This window comes from Agelaius phoeniceus, chromosome W, assembly GCF_051311805.1.
Source record: "Agelaius phoeniceus isolate bAgePho1 chromosome W, bAgePho1.hap1, whole genome shotgun sequence".
Taxonomy (NCBI): domain Eukaryota; kingdom Metazoa; phylum Chordata; class Aves; order Passeriformes; family Icteridae; genus Agelaius; species Agelaius phoeniceus.
This window is the reverse complement of record NC_135301.1, coordinates 21,209,951-21,223,634: the sequence shown is the minus strand read 5'-3', so window position 1 is coordinate 21,223,634 and position 13,684 is coordinate 21,209,951. Positions and strand designations below refer to the sequence as shown.

At 46.7% G+C, this 13,684-nt stretch overlaps 1 pseudogene; it reads right to left on the bottom strand.

The window, feature by feature from the left end:
• LOC129132401 (F-BAR domain only protein 2-like) overlaps positions 1-13,684 on the bottom strand; it is a 194,243-nt pseudogene that overhangs the window by 32,441 nt on the left and 148,118 nt on the right.

The window sequence follows — 13,684 nt, the reverse complement described above, 5'->3', positions numbered from 1 at the left end:
TAGTATGGAGTGGAAAGTTACTGGCATCCATAGGTTAGGGGGGCTACCTGTTTGGCTACATTCCAAGGGTGATCTTTATCTATGGGGAGAGGGGCAGAAGGATTCCTGTAATTTTCCGTCACAGCCCGAAATCTTCCGAACGCCTGTCCCTTACCTACCACACTTCCCCCCCCTCTTTCACAAATGAACGAGGTAGTCCTATACATAGGCACTGAAATGAGGTAGGAGGTTGAGATCTGACTAGGGAAAAGGGTCTTGGGAAACCTGAGTAAGTTTCTGCCAGGCAAGTCTCTCGTGACTGGCAGTGTTCCTTGTTGAATTCACAGTAATTGTTGCTGTCCCACGAACAGGATGCTAGCCCGTTCTAGGCGGGCCTGAACGAATGAGACTAGCTTGTTCAGCAGGCATGGCCCGAAGGTAATAGCTAAAAGCAGCATTGCCAATGGACCTATTAGGGTAGAAATTAGGGTGGTTAGCCATGGTGATTGATTGAACCAGGATTCGAACCAGCCCTGTTGGGCTTCCCTGTCTTTCTGTCTCTGAGCCAGTCTGTTTCGGAGTTCTGCCATGGAGTCTCTGACGACTCCTGTGTGGTCAGCGTAGAAACAACATTCCTCTTTCAAGGCAGCACACAGGCCCCCTTGCTGCATGAGCAGGAGATCCAGTCCTCGCCTGTTCTGCAGGACCACTTCTGAGAGCGAGGAGATTGACTTTTCTAGAAAGGAAATGGATTTCTCGATCCTCTGCAGGTCCTCATCGATGGTCATCTGCAGCTGGGACAGTCCTTGGTGTTGAGTTGCTAGGGCTGAGACACCTGTTGCCGTTCCAGCTGCCCCTAGGCCGAGCAGCATTGCGATAGTTATACCTGTTAATATTTCTCTCTTGTGGAGCCGACTGTTTTCTTCGAAAAGGTGGTACACCTCTTCGTCTGAGAGGTACAGGATCCTAGGGACGATCAGAACTTGAACACAAAAGTCATTAGAGTTATCGAATTTGGCAAGAAACACGCAGGGACTCACTCCAGATCTCTGGCAAACCCACATCCCAGATGCAGATGGGACTACCCACTTATTATTCTTCCTGTCGGGCTCAACTACTTCGGTGCAGACGTCGCCTTTCTGCTTAGCTAGGGTTGCATTGCCAAAGCATCTGCCCTGACCTGTGACTTGACTCAGGGTAATTCCTTTGCGGGGTGTGTCCCATCTGCACTGGCGAGGGGCATCGGCTGTGGAATAGCTGAAGGGGGTATCTAAAGCGACTCCTTCGTAAAAAGGGGGTTTAACATCGTAGCAAAGCCAGCAGGAGTCGGTTAGGTTAGGGTTAGATTCATTCAGGGATAGAAAGGTAGCTTCTAACATGCGAAGGATTGGGTCCGAGCCTGACCTGGCTGAGCGGCCTATTTGGAAGGCTTCCTCATCGCCAGTCGGGACGTCGGTGACCCTTGTGGGCAAGGCTTTGGGGTAGGTCATGTTTCTCCCTTTCTGTGTGCTTTTGCCTGTGGGAGCATAGGGTATGAAGATCCCCTGCCCCACTAGGGGTTGGCATAGATGGGCCGTCTCGCATCCATAGCGGGAGGGGGCTGAATCCCGCACGTCCCCTCCCTCTCAAAAAGCATACGGCTTATTTGCACTATATCAAAAGGGAGTAAATCATCATTGCTAAAAAGACCGTCCACAAGAGTGGAAACCACCCCTGAGTTAATTCCTTTTTCTGAAATAGCTTTTACTATTGTCTGGATGTCTTTGGAATTAACGGGAGTATATGTTCTTTGCTGGTTCCCCTGGGGTTCTGTGATTCTCACCGGGAAGGCATGCACCGATGCTACGGGTGCCCATCCCGCGCATTCAATTTTGATTTTACCCCAATCGGTGAGTTCGTATTGGGGCTGGTTCCCGACTGTGTTAAAAGTTTTATTTGGTTTTGTCCGAAACCGCATTGATTCTGTTTTCTCTGCTTCCGAGTCGCTGCTGGACTCGGTCGGCTCCGCAGGGCGGTCTGGGGAGCTGTGGTTCTCTTCAGAGTCGGAAGTCGACTGCCAATAAACTTCCGGTTTCCCCTGCCGTTTTGTTCGGCTTCAGCCCCGCTCCTCCCCTCGGGGGCGGTGCCGCTCCCGCCCCCTGGGCTCGCCCTGCCTCCCGCAGGGAGGGATCTCTCCCATATATGGTGGCAACAGTGGGCGCGGCTCCCGAGAGAGTGCCCGCCCTCTGTCGCACCCCCACGCGTGCGTGTCTGCTGGGCTCCACGGCTCCCGGCCGGGCATGGGCTCAGTGCTGGTTTCCCGCGCATGCGTGTCCGCAGCTGGCCGCGTTTTCGGGTTCTTCCTGCCGCGGGCCGACGGGCTCCACCCCTCTTCCCGGCCACCCGCGCCGTGTTCAAATGGGTAAGGCGGCGGATCCCCTCCGCTGCCCGCCCGCGCGCTTGCCTTCTCGATATTTCGGGCTTCTGTCGCCAATCCCTCCCAAAAGGACCGCGCGCGTCCCTCCGCTTCTTGCTCTAAGTCGGCTGTCGGCGGGGAAGGGATAGGCGAGGGGCCCGCGGGCATTCTGGGGGGTTCCGGAGGGGGTTTGGGCCCCGGCGGGTCCCCCGAAAGGGTCAGGGGGTCCCCCGGGGGCTCTGGGGGCTCTGGGCTCGGGGAGGGATGGGATGCGCCCGGCCCCCGCGTCTCCCCGTTCTCAATCGGGTCGCTATCAGGGGGAATTCGCGTTATCACCCCCTCCCCCAGCTGTGGCGTGATTAACAGACAGGAACGCGCAGCGTTCCACGTCTCCCGTTCTTCTAATGCTTTGCGTAGGGCTGCTTCTGCCTTCCCCCACGCTTTCAGGCTTTTGCTGCTGCCTGTGGCTTTTGTGTCCTCTGCTAACGCGACAGTGCATTTCTGCCACGCCTCAGACTGCAATATATCTATGGGTCGGTCAATGACCCCGAGCTCGAGGAGTCTCGTTAAAGCTAGATTAAAATTCCTGAGCTCACATTTGATTCCCCATTGCATATGTATCGAACTTACGACCTTCGCTATCGCTTCCATACGAATCGCGGGTCTCTGGGGCGTCCCCCTGCTTCGCCACAGTCGTTCCTGCGCTGTGGACGCTGTCCCCCGGCCAGGAGTATCCCCGTCGCCCGGACTTGTCCAGGGTTTCGGCACCACTATGTTGCCTTCTTGGGAAGGCGGCGGTGACCTGGTTTCGAAGTCCAGCACGGCGATCCCCTCCTGGGATCCCTCGGGGCCAATAACGGATGCTGACACCAATGTGGTGGACGGTTAAAGGCCTTTATTGAGGGGTCTCAAGGGTATTTATGGACTAAGGGGTTTCTCTACGTCAGAAAGGGGTTTGGCTATACTTTCTAGGGTTAGTATGGAGTGGAAAGTTACTGGCATCCATAGGTTAGGGGGGCTACCTGTTTGGCTACATTCCAAGGGTGATCTTTATCTATGGGGAGAGGGGCAGAAGGATTCCTGTAATTTTCCGTCACAGCCCGAAATCTTCCGAACGCCTGTCCCTTACCTACCACAGTCCGAGACACAAACCTTTGTTATTCATTACATTCTATTCTTAGCTTAGCTAGCCTTCTGAGATGAAGATTTCCCTTCTATTTCTTTTAGTATAGTTATAATGTAATATATATATCATAAAATAATAAATCAAGCCTTCTGAAACATGGAGTCAACGTTCTCGTCTCTTCCCTCATCCAAGAATCCCTGTGAATACTGTCACAGTTTGGGGAGCAACTTGCAAAAGATCTAGAGTCCTGGGAAGCTCCACAGGAAGAAGGAAGGCTGTTGCAGTACGTGGATGATCTTCCAGTAGCCACTCGGATGAGGGAAGCATGTGTGGCCTGGATGGTAAGCCTTTTGAATTTCCTAGGACTCCAAAGATACAGACTATCAAAGAAAAAGGCACAGAGAGTGAAACAGAAGGTAATCTACCTGGGGTACGAGGTGAGTGCTGGGCAACAGACTTTAGGGCAGGCTCGCAAGGAAGCCATATGCCAAACCCCGAAACCCCAGACAATAAAGGAACTCCAAACCTTCTTAGGCATAGCAGGGTGGTGCCGGCTGTGGGTTTATAATTATGGACTGCTTGTCAGACCTCTCTATGCTCTTATTGCCAATGGAAACAGAGATCTCCACTGGACAAAAGAAGCCACACGGGCCTTTCACCAGCTAAAGAGTGCCCTCATGTCAGGTCCAGCTTTGGGACTTCCAGATGTAAGTAAACCATTCTTTCTATTTTCCCATGAAAGACAGGGAATTGCCCTGGGAATATTGGCTCGAGACTTGGGTCCATACCGGAGGGCAGTTGCCTACTTCTCCAAGCAACTAGATGCAACAGCCAAAGGATGGCCAGGTTGCCTCAGAGCTGTAGCAGCAGTTGTGCTGAATATTCCAGAGGCACGCAAGTTTACTCTGGGATAGAAAATGACTGTGCTAGTGTCCCACACAGCGTCCGCAGTACTGGAAGCAAAGGGTGGCCACTGGCTTTCACCACAGAGGTTTCTGAAATACCAGACCATCATGGTAGAGCAAGATGATGTAGAGATAGTGGTGACTAATATTTTCAACCCAGCTTCTTTTCTCAGTGGAAATCAAGGAGAAGCAGTACACCACGATTGCCTGGAGACCATTGAAGCTACCTACTCCAGCCGCCCAGACTTAAAGGACACTCCTTTGGATGATGCAGAGACCTGGTTCACTGATGGGAGTAGCTACGTTGCCAATGGAAAGCGACATGCTGGGTATGCAGTGACCACCTGCAGAGAGGTAATAGAATCTGGACCCTTACCAACAGGCACCTCTACGCAGAAGGCTGAGATAATTGCCCTGACCCGTGCCTTGGAAATGGCAAAAGGAAAGAGAATAAACATTATACAGACTCGAGGTATACATTCGGAGTTGTACATGCACATGGAGACATCTGGAAAGAGAGGGGACTGCTGACCTCACAGGGGAAGAACATCAAACATGCACAAGAGATAATCCGGCTGCTGGAAGAAGTTCAGCTACCTGAAAAGGTAGCAGTTATGCATATTAAGGCACACCAAAGAGTGAGCTCAGAATTGGAAGAAGGAAATGAGCTGGCGGATAGAGAGGCAAAAGAAGCAGCAAAAGGTCAGGTAACTACTGAAGGAGCCCTAATTCCAGATGGACAAATTTCCCTTGAAGGTAAGCCAGAATATAATAAGAGAGATAGAAAATTAACTGAAGATCAGAGGAGGGACATATAACCAAGAAGGGTGGGCTACCATTGAAAAGAATCTGGTAATCCCTTCCCATTTATTGTATTAACTAGTAAGGAAAGAACACCAGAAAGCACACTGGGGAATAGATGCCCTATACACCTACTTGATTGAAAGAATCGTTGCTAGGAATTTATATGCCACTATTGCTCAAGTGACCCGACAGTGTGATCTTTGCCTCCAGACTAACCCCAAAAATACCCCCAGGCCAAAACTCGGTCAGACTGGGAGAGGCCATGGGCCTGGACAGCTGTGGCAAATTGACTTTTCAGAACTCCCAAGGAAAGGGGGGTATCGGTATTTATAGGTATTGACAGATACATTTTCAGGGTAGCCAGAAGCATTCCCCACCAGAACTGTCAAAGCTCGAGAGGTAACCAGGGTATTATTACAAGAAATAATACCACGCTTTGGAGTTCCAGCCACAATATCCTCGGATAGAGGATCACATTTCATTTCCAAAATAGTGCCACAGCTTAGTTGCCACCTGGGCATAGATTGGGAACTTCACACTCTGTACCGCCCCCAATCAAGCGGCCAGGTGGAGAAAATGAATCATTTGATTAAGCAGCAAATTGTAAGACTGGGGCAGGAAGTTAATCTACCCTGGCCCCAAGCTCTTCCACTGGCACTATTGCAAATTCAAACTAAACCTCGAGCTAAAGAAAAGTTGAGTCCTTTTGAAATACTTTATGGAAGACCATATGGAATACAAAAGGGAATGTCCACCCACATTGGGGAGGTAACACTGGCCACCTACATGGTGGCTTTAAGCAAACAGCTCAGAGAAATTGAGAAACACGTGGCTGGAACTCGGAGCAGGGAGTTAGATGGGCCAGTACATAACATGCAGCCTGGAGATTATGTATATGTTAAGTCTCTTACAGAAAAGACTTTGGACCCACAGTGGCAGGGACCATTCCAGGTGCTTCTCACCACCTTCACTGCAATCAAAATCAAGGAGCAGAACGTCTGGATCCATCACTCTCGAGTGAAGAAGGCCCCAGAAGCCCCTTGGAGAGTGACACCAGGAGACAATGAACTGAGATTAAAACTTACTCGGGCAAAATGAGTATATTGCGGTCGGGGGTAGTTCATACTTTGATTTACAGAATTGCTTTGTATGTAATTATAACTGAAGTTTTAGAACTAGAGAGTACCTCTATCCAAAGCGATGCTGAATGGCCTTGGTCCCAGGCTTTTAATCAGTATACTGGATCCATGGGAGAACTTTCTGAGATAAAAGATTTAAACCTATCCACTGTAGTAATCCACGGGAATAACATCTCAAAAATCCAACCAGCCTGCTCCTCTTTCCTAAGAACATCCTTTGAGGGCTGGACAATGTGGTTACAAAGACAGGTATACCTCAGGAGCAGAATAAGAAGGGATCTAACTGGGATATTAGGGACAGGATTAGGAGTTTTAAATGGAATTGATTCAGAAATACTGATGAATAATCTGGCCAATGCAGCAGGTGGCCTAACAAAATTGAAGCAGCCTTTACAGTCATCTCTATTGGCATTAGGAACTAGCCAGTGGCAGATTTCAAAAGTACTGCCAAAGTGGGAAAAGGCTGGGGACCAAGACCACAAGTTAATAGTAGAAGCACTTAGTACAGTTCAAGATAGTGTCTTTAGCTTTCAGTTGTATACAAGCACAGTTATGGATGCAGGCAACAGCAGCTCTGATCATACGGGAAGGGGGTGAAGGTAATTTTCCAGCTGAAATTCGGAAAATTGTCTGGGATAATGCAATTGATTTTGAAAGGAAGTTTCAATCCTGGTGGACTATGGTAAATTTCACCTATGATCCTGCTTCTAATGTGGGCACTGCCTTTGTGCTTACCATACGTAATGCCACTGTTTACGTTATCCACCCCATCATTGCACTGGGATTAAACCATGAAAAAAAAGTACTCTACCCTTCAGAACATAGAGTGTGGACATGAAAGGTGAATGAAAAGTGGCAAACAGTAAACTTAGAATCCTGCATTACTAGAGAACAGATGGGATTCATTTGTGAAAGCAATACTATTAATGCCCAGGATGTGTGTCTAGACACTGAACAGAGTATTTACCACTTCGAAGTTCATCCAGTCACTGATCAGAAAACTGTGCTCGTATATACTGGAAAAGGTTGTGTGTGCCTGAGAACTGCCTGTGCTGCTGTAAAAATTGATAGCAACGATATTATTTTGTCTAGTAGAAATCATTCTAATTTTTGTATTTGTAATTTTGTAAAGATTATCAGGTGTGATTTTTTATACTTGGCCCCAGTGACATCCCACCAGTTGATTAAAACTAATTATACACTATATCACAGACTATCACCTACCCTTATTGGGATGGACCTTACATTGGTAAAACAATTAATTAAGCACCAAGACCTACTGGGGATCTTGAAGGAAATCCAAGAAAGAGGAAAGAAAACCTTAATTACTGTCCAACATGATACAAAAGAAATAACCAGAATTCTACAGAGAATAAAACAAAATGCAGATCATCACTGGTGGGATGTGATCTTTGGGTGGTCACCAACTGCAAATGGAATCTTTAATAAGTTGCATCATCCCATTGTAGTTTTGTTAATATTAGTTGGAATAAGTTTAGGATTATCCATTATATTGCTAATTTGGAATTGGAGAATACTACAGTGAGTAGCTGTGTTAACCTCCTTATCAAACGTACATGGTAAAGCATTAAGAGACCCTTATTGTCGTAGGGGTTTGCATTAAGTAAAAGAATTTACTTATTTTCTAGAAAAGGGGGGAAATGAGACAGAGTAGAAATTCTCCAGAGTAGAAATCCATTTTGATTTAGGTGAAATGTACATCTTTGAGTTAGGTCTGTAGTTTGAAGCCTGTAGTCTGTAGGCTCAGGGATTCAATGAAGGACAGAGATAAGGAGGGGAGACAGAGGGTGATAAAGAGAGACAGAAAGACTGCTGTGAAAGCAGGTCAACCTGACCTAGGAATTCTTTCTGATAAAGAAGAACTAGGGGCAAATGTCACCCGAAATTCGTAAAAATGAATATGTATGAACCTGTTGTGAAACTGTATGCATATGTATTTGAGAGGGGGATAAAAAGGGACCTGAAGTTCCCAGAGGTGTGCATGTCTTTTAAGGAGAGTAATCTCCGCATGCCATGCATCCGGCGCTGTAATAATAAACATACCGGCTTTACAACTTTCACAAAGTTGTGGAGTTTTTGGCTATCTCCACAAAACAGTGGGACACAGAGACGGGGCAGTACATAGTGCAGCTTTTGCTTTTTTGCTTTTGCTTTTTGCTTTGCTCTTGCTCTTGCTTCTGCTCATTAGTTAGTTTAGCTAAACAGTCCAAATTTCTTCCTGGACTGTTTCTCCTTTCGTTTTTTTTTTGAACCAACTTGAACCTGCTCCAGACTGGGACCTGGGAACACCGAGAGTTTGCACCTTGTGGCCTGCAGCAGCTGCCACAGTGCCGGAGGGATTGATAACAAAGCGACCACCCCCAAGAGAGACTTTCTGAATTTGTCATCTTTTTCAGAGCGGTGAAAGAGTGGTGTCATCTGGTATTATTCATTTTGTGTGCTGGGGGGTGCTGTGCCTGTTAAATAAACAGGTTCTTTCCACTTCTCTCCGAGGAATTCTTCCCGAACTGGTTGGGGGGAGGGGCCATGTGGGTTTGCTTTTTGGAGGGGCCCCCCTTTGGAGATTCTCTCCCAAATTTGCCCTAAACCAGGACACCTAGTTTTAGTGTAAAACAGAGAACCCACATTTTCTATGTGAATGAATCCCATTATTTCAGAACTTATCATTATAATTTTTTGCCTGGCTAGGTTAATCTAATGTATTTGATTATGTAATAGCCTGACAGTAATTGTGCTGTAACACCGTAGCAGAACCTAACCCTATAGCCCTGTGGACGTGTGCAGCAAATGTGGATTTTCAGACCTAAAGGAGAGCTACTAACAAAATGGAAGTGAGCCCAGCAGAGGGCAACTAAAATAGCTGAGGACTGGAGGATATGAGAGAGAGGGAGAGGCTGAAGGAGGACCTAAGTTTGTTCAGCCTGGAGAAGAGAAGTCTGGGAAGGGATACACTAGCAGTCTTTCACAAGCTACAAACATGATGGAGCCAGGCTCTATTCAGAGGTGCAAGTGCTATAAGAAAGGAAATTTCAGCTGAACATAGGGGAAAAAAATTCCTTCTTGTAACCGTGTGGTTAAGCCCTGGGACAAGTTGTCCAAAGAGGTTGTGAGATCTCCCTCCCTAAAGATTTTCAAAACTCGGCATATCCCTGACCAACCTGATGCAATTTTGAAGTTGGCCCTTCTCTGAGCAGGAGATTGGTCTAGAGATCTTCAAAAGTCCCTTCCTCCCTAAATCTGTGGATAGTTTTATGACCCATTTAACTGTTAAGGTATTAAAATAACTAATTAACAATTTGCAATTAACCTATCTAAAAGGTACTGGAACTCCTGAAGCATCTGCTTTGTTTGGGTAATTTTTCTTTTGTTGTTCTATCACACTTGTCACTGAGTATATGATTTTTATATAGACTTTGAGAATTGTAAAAGGACACGACATATAATGAAGACAACTTGCAATCTTCCACTTATATCCAGATAATAGCTAATTTCCAACACATGTAAATTTTTGCAAAATCATACTTTATAGCAGAACTGTGTTGATTTGGCACAGCCTGTTTTTTTTGATTTTTTGGTAGCGGGGGAGTGCCACAGAAGTTGCTTCTGTGAGAAGCTGCTAGAAGCTTCCACCATGTCCGACAGAGCCGATCTCTGATGGCTCTGAAGATGGACATGCTGCTGGCCCAATTAGAGAGGTTGGTAACACCTCTGTGATGACATATTTAAGAAGAAAATCAAAACAGTGCACACGCAGTTTTTTCCAGGGGTGGCGATGCCACCAATATCTCAGTGTGCCCCATGGCGAGCCTTGCCTGCCTGGCTGCCCCTAGCTAGCTATGACACAGGCAGAAGGGCAGGGGCAGCAGCACCCTGCATGAAGAGAGGTGTTAAATAGTGCCAGCGCTGTAGCGGCTGCCACTGCCCACGTGATGGCAAGGGGGCCACCTGGCCAGCAGTGGAAACATGATGAGCGACTCCCTGACGCGGAACCTAGATGAGGTCAACCTCTCAGTGCTGTGGGATCCTACAAGAATCTTTCTATTGGTGGAACTTGTTTGCAATGGTACCTATGGGCAGCAGTTTTTCTTCTAGTCAGAGAAGAGGAGGAAGTGAGGACATATGAGGGAAACAAGATGGCAGTACCAAGGTCAGTGGTAAAAGAAGGGGAGGAGGTGCTCCAAGCGCCAGAGCCAAGATTCCTCTGCAGGCTGTGGTGAGAACTATGGTAAAGTAAGCTGTGCCCCTGCAGTCCATGAAGTCCACAGGGGATGCAGAGATCCACTCGCAGCCTGTGAGAGAAGTACTCATGCTGGAGCAGGTAGATGCTGGAGAAAGCTATGAACCAGTGGGAGAGCTGAATAGAGAGAGAGGGCCCTTGCTTCCAAACTAGAGCAGCCTATCCTTAGGGGACTGCACCCTGTGGATGAGTGACCCACGCTGCAGCAGTTTCGGAAAGACTGTTTGCCTGTGGGAAGGACTCACGTTGCAGCAATTTTGGCAGGACTGCTGCTCATGAGATTGGAGCCATGCTGGAGGAGTTCACAGAGAGTTGTCTCCAGTGGGAGAGACCCCATGGCATAGTAGAGGAAAGACTTCTCTCCCTGAGCAAACAAAAAAAGATCTTGGGTGACGAACTGAACAAATCTCCCACGCCCTGTCTCCCTGCGCTGTCAGTGGGAAAGAGGGAGGGGCTGGGAGGGAAAAAAGGTGTTTCGAAGGCTTATTTTACTTCTCATTATCCTCCTCTGACTCTGTTAATAATAAATTTACCTTACACCTTTAAATTTAAACTTGTTTTGCCCTTGGAATGTTTTCTCCCGATCCTCATCTCAACTCATGAGCCCTTAGTTTATATTTTTCCTCTCCTCTGCCCAACTGAAAGCAGAAGAGAGTGAGCGAACGGCATTCGTGGGTGCCTGGTGTTTGGCCAGTGTCAAACCACAACAAGAACAATACCAGCTAAATTTTTCTCTTTAATTCTGATGATATCAAGAAGAGATTTCTTGGTCTAAGAGCAATTACTACAATGTTATATTGAAATTAGAAAATAATTTCAAAATGAACCCTACTCTGACCTTATACCAAAACAGAAAAGCAAAAGAGACAATGTTTCAGTTTTTTTAATGCATAAGACCAGATTTTTTTTCCCTAATGAGAATATGGTGGAAATATCTTGCTACTTTGAAAGACAAGAAGAGGATCTTACCACAGTAAAATTTTACCAAGTCAGTAAGTCAAATGAAACCCAAAGAATCATAATATTCATAGAAGAGATTAGGCATAGCTTGGCCAGGTATGCTGTCTGGCTACTTGCATTCTTTGCTACATTCCTTATCAGCAGATGGACCTGCACTGCAAGGAGTGAGCAGAGATTAAGGTGTCGTGCAATCTCTCACTAGCCAGATGGGCAGCTGCTGCAATCTGCCACCTCCCTTCTCTACCAACCAGCACCAAGGGCAGGGTGAAGTCACAGCGGGGCTACTTGTGTCAGCACATGACTGATAAAGATCTACTCAATCCCACTCATTCCCCAAAGCTTTGGTGATATCACTAAATCAATTGAGTTTTGTTTATAATTTCACTAGTATTTCATATTTTGAAAATTTTAATCCTACACATATGCTATCCTTTAATTTTCAAGCTATTGATTGTTGCAGACATCTTTCATGAAAAATCCTTTCTTAGGATTTTTCCTTGTGAGAAGCTGCAGTTTCAGCAACCAAAAGTAAACAATGGTTATCTGCTGCTGTGGAATGCAACAGGTAGACCTGTGATTGGTCTCCTGTGGATGTTTGGATTTACTGACCACTCATGGCAGAGCTGGCTCTTGCTCTCTGTCTGAGACACGGATCTTTATTATTCATTCTTTTCTATTCTTAGCTTAGCTAGCTTCTGAAGAAACCTTTTCCTTTCTATTTCTTTTTAGTATAGTCTTAATGTAACATATATCATAAAATAATAAATCAAGCCTTCTGATCATGGAGTCAACATTCTCATCTCTTCTTCATCCTGAAAACCCTTGTGACCACGGTCACAATTGATTTGTTCAATTAAAAATATTCAGTTGATGCAAAATTTATGTTTTGGACCTTTCAAGTTCAGTTAAAAATTATTTTTGCTATAGTAGCATGTTTATCATGAACAACTTCATGCCTATCCAGCAATAGTGAAAATCTGAGTATGTGATTCCCTGAACATTGTCTAGAAAGTAACTCCACTGTAACAGTGTGTTGTAGTTTAACCCCAGCTGGCAACCGAGTACCATGCAGCTGCTCCCTCACCTCCCTGCCCCCAACAGGGAGGAGAATCAGAAAGGAAAGATAAGCCTCATTGGTTGAGATAAGAATGTATTGGATTTGTGTGACAAGGTTTTGATAGTGAGGGGGCTACAGGGATGGCTTCTGTCAGAAGCCGCTAGAAGGTTCCTGTCTCAGTCTCTCTGCAATTCCTCTCAAGTCCCTGGGCCTTACCCGGGTCGGCAGAGAGTGGGGGGGCGGCCCCACCACGGCCGACTGCGGGGAGACACTCTCTGTGCCCCGAGGGTGCTGAGGGCACTCAGGCTGTTTGCCTTTGCTGCAGCAGAGAAGACAGAGACGTCGGTGGAAGAGAAAGGGGCCGTCTCCCAGCAGGGGATATTCCAAGGTTTTTATTAAGGAGCCCGAACAGGGACTACTATACCTCAGGGGGCCTCCTGCCGAGAGCCCCGGGGGATGTCCGGAGTTCACATTTAAAGGGGGGAGGAAACTAACATAGATAAAATCCTACTGACCAATAGGTATCTCTGGGGGATGGGTGCTGGGGGGATAGACATACAAAACAGCATATGGGGCAGGACTTGGGGGGCTGACCCCTAGCCCCTGGCTAATCACTCGACAACTTGGACCGAAAACTTCTGGATAGGGGGCTGGGATGCCAAGGTGACTGAGAGCCAGGGTGGGGGTTTTGGAGATCTTATCCCGGGAAAGGGATAACACAAGTAGAAGGAAAAGGGGGGGGGTACAGTCTGGGATAAACCATTTGGGAAAAATATGGGAATACAAAACAAACTACTTCAAAGTATTACAAAATATAAGAACGCACTACAACATCTCCCTCTTTTCGTTTAAATATAAAAGGAAGAGGCACCTAAACATTAAATTTCAGCTCGGAGTGATATCAAGCATCAGCAAACCAAGGCTGTTTTGTAAATTCTGCAGAGGTTTCTGTCTCTTCCTCAGAAGAGGTGGGAACTATCACCTGATTGACCTCTAAAGGGGAAATAGCTTTCGAGATCAGTTTGGTCACAATGCTCTTGATGATCCCAAAACTGATCAAA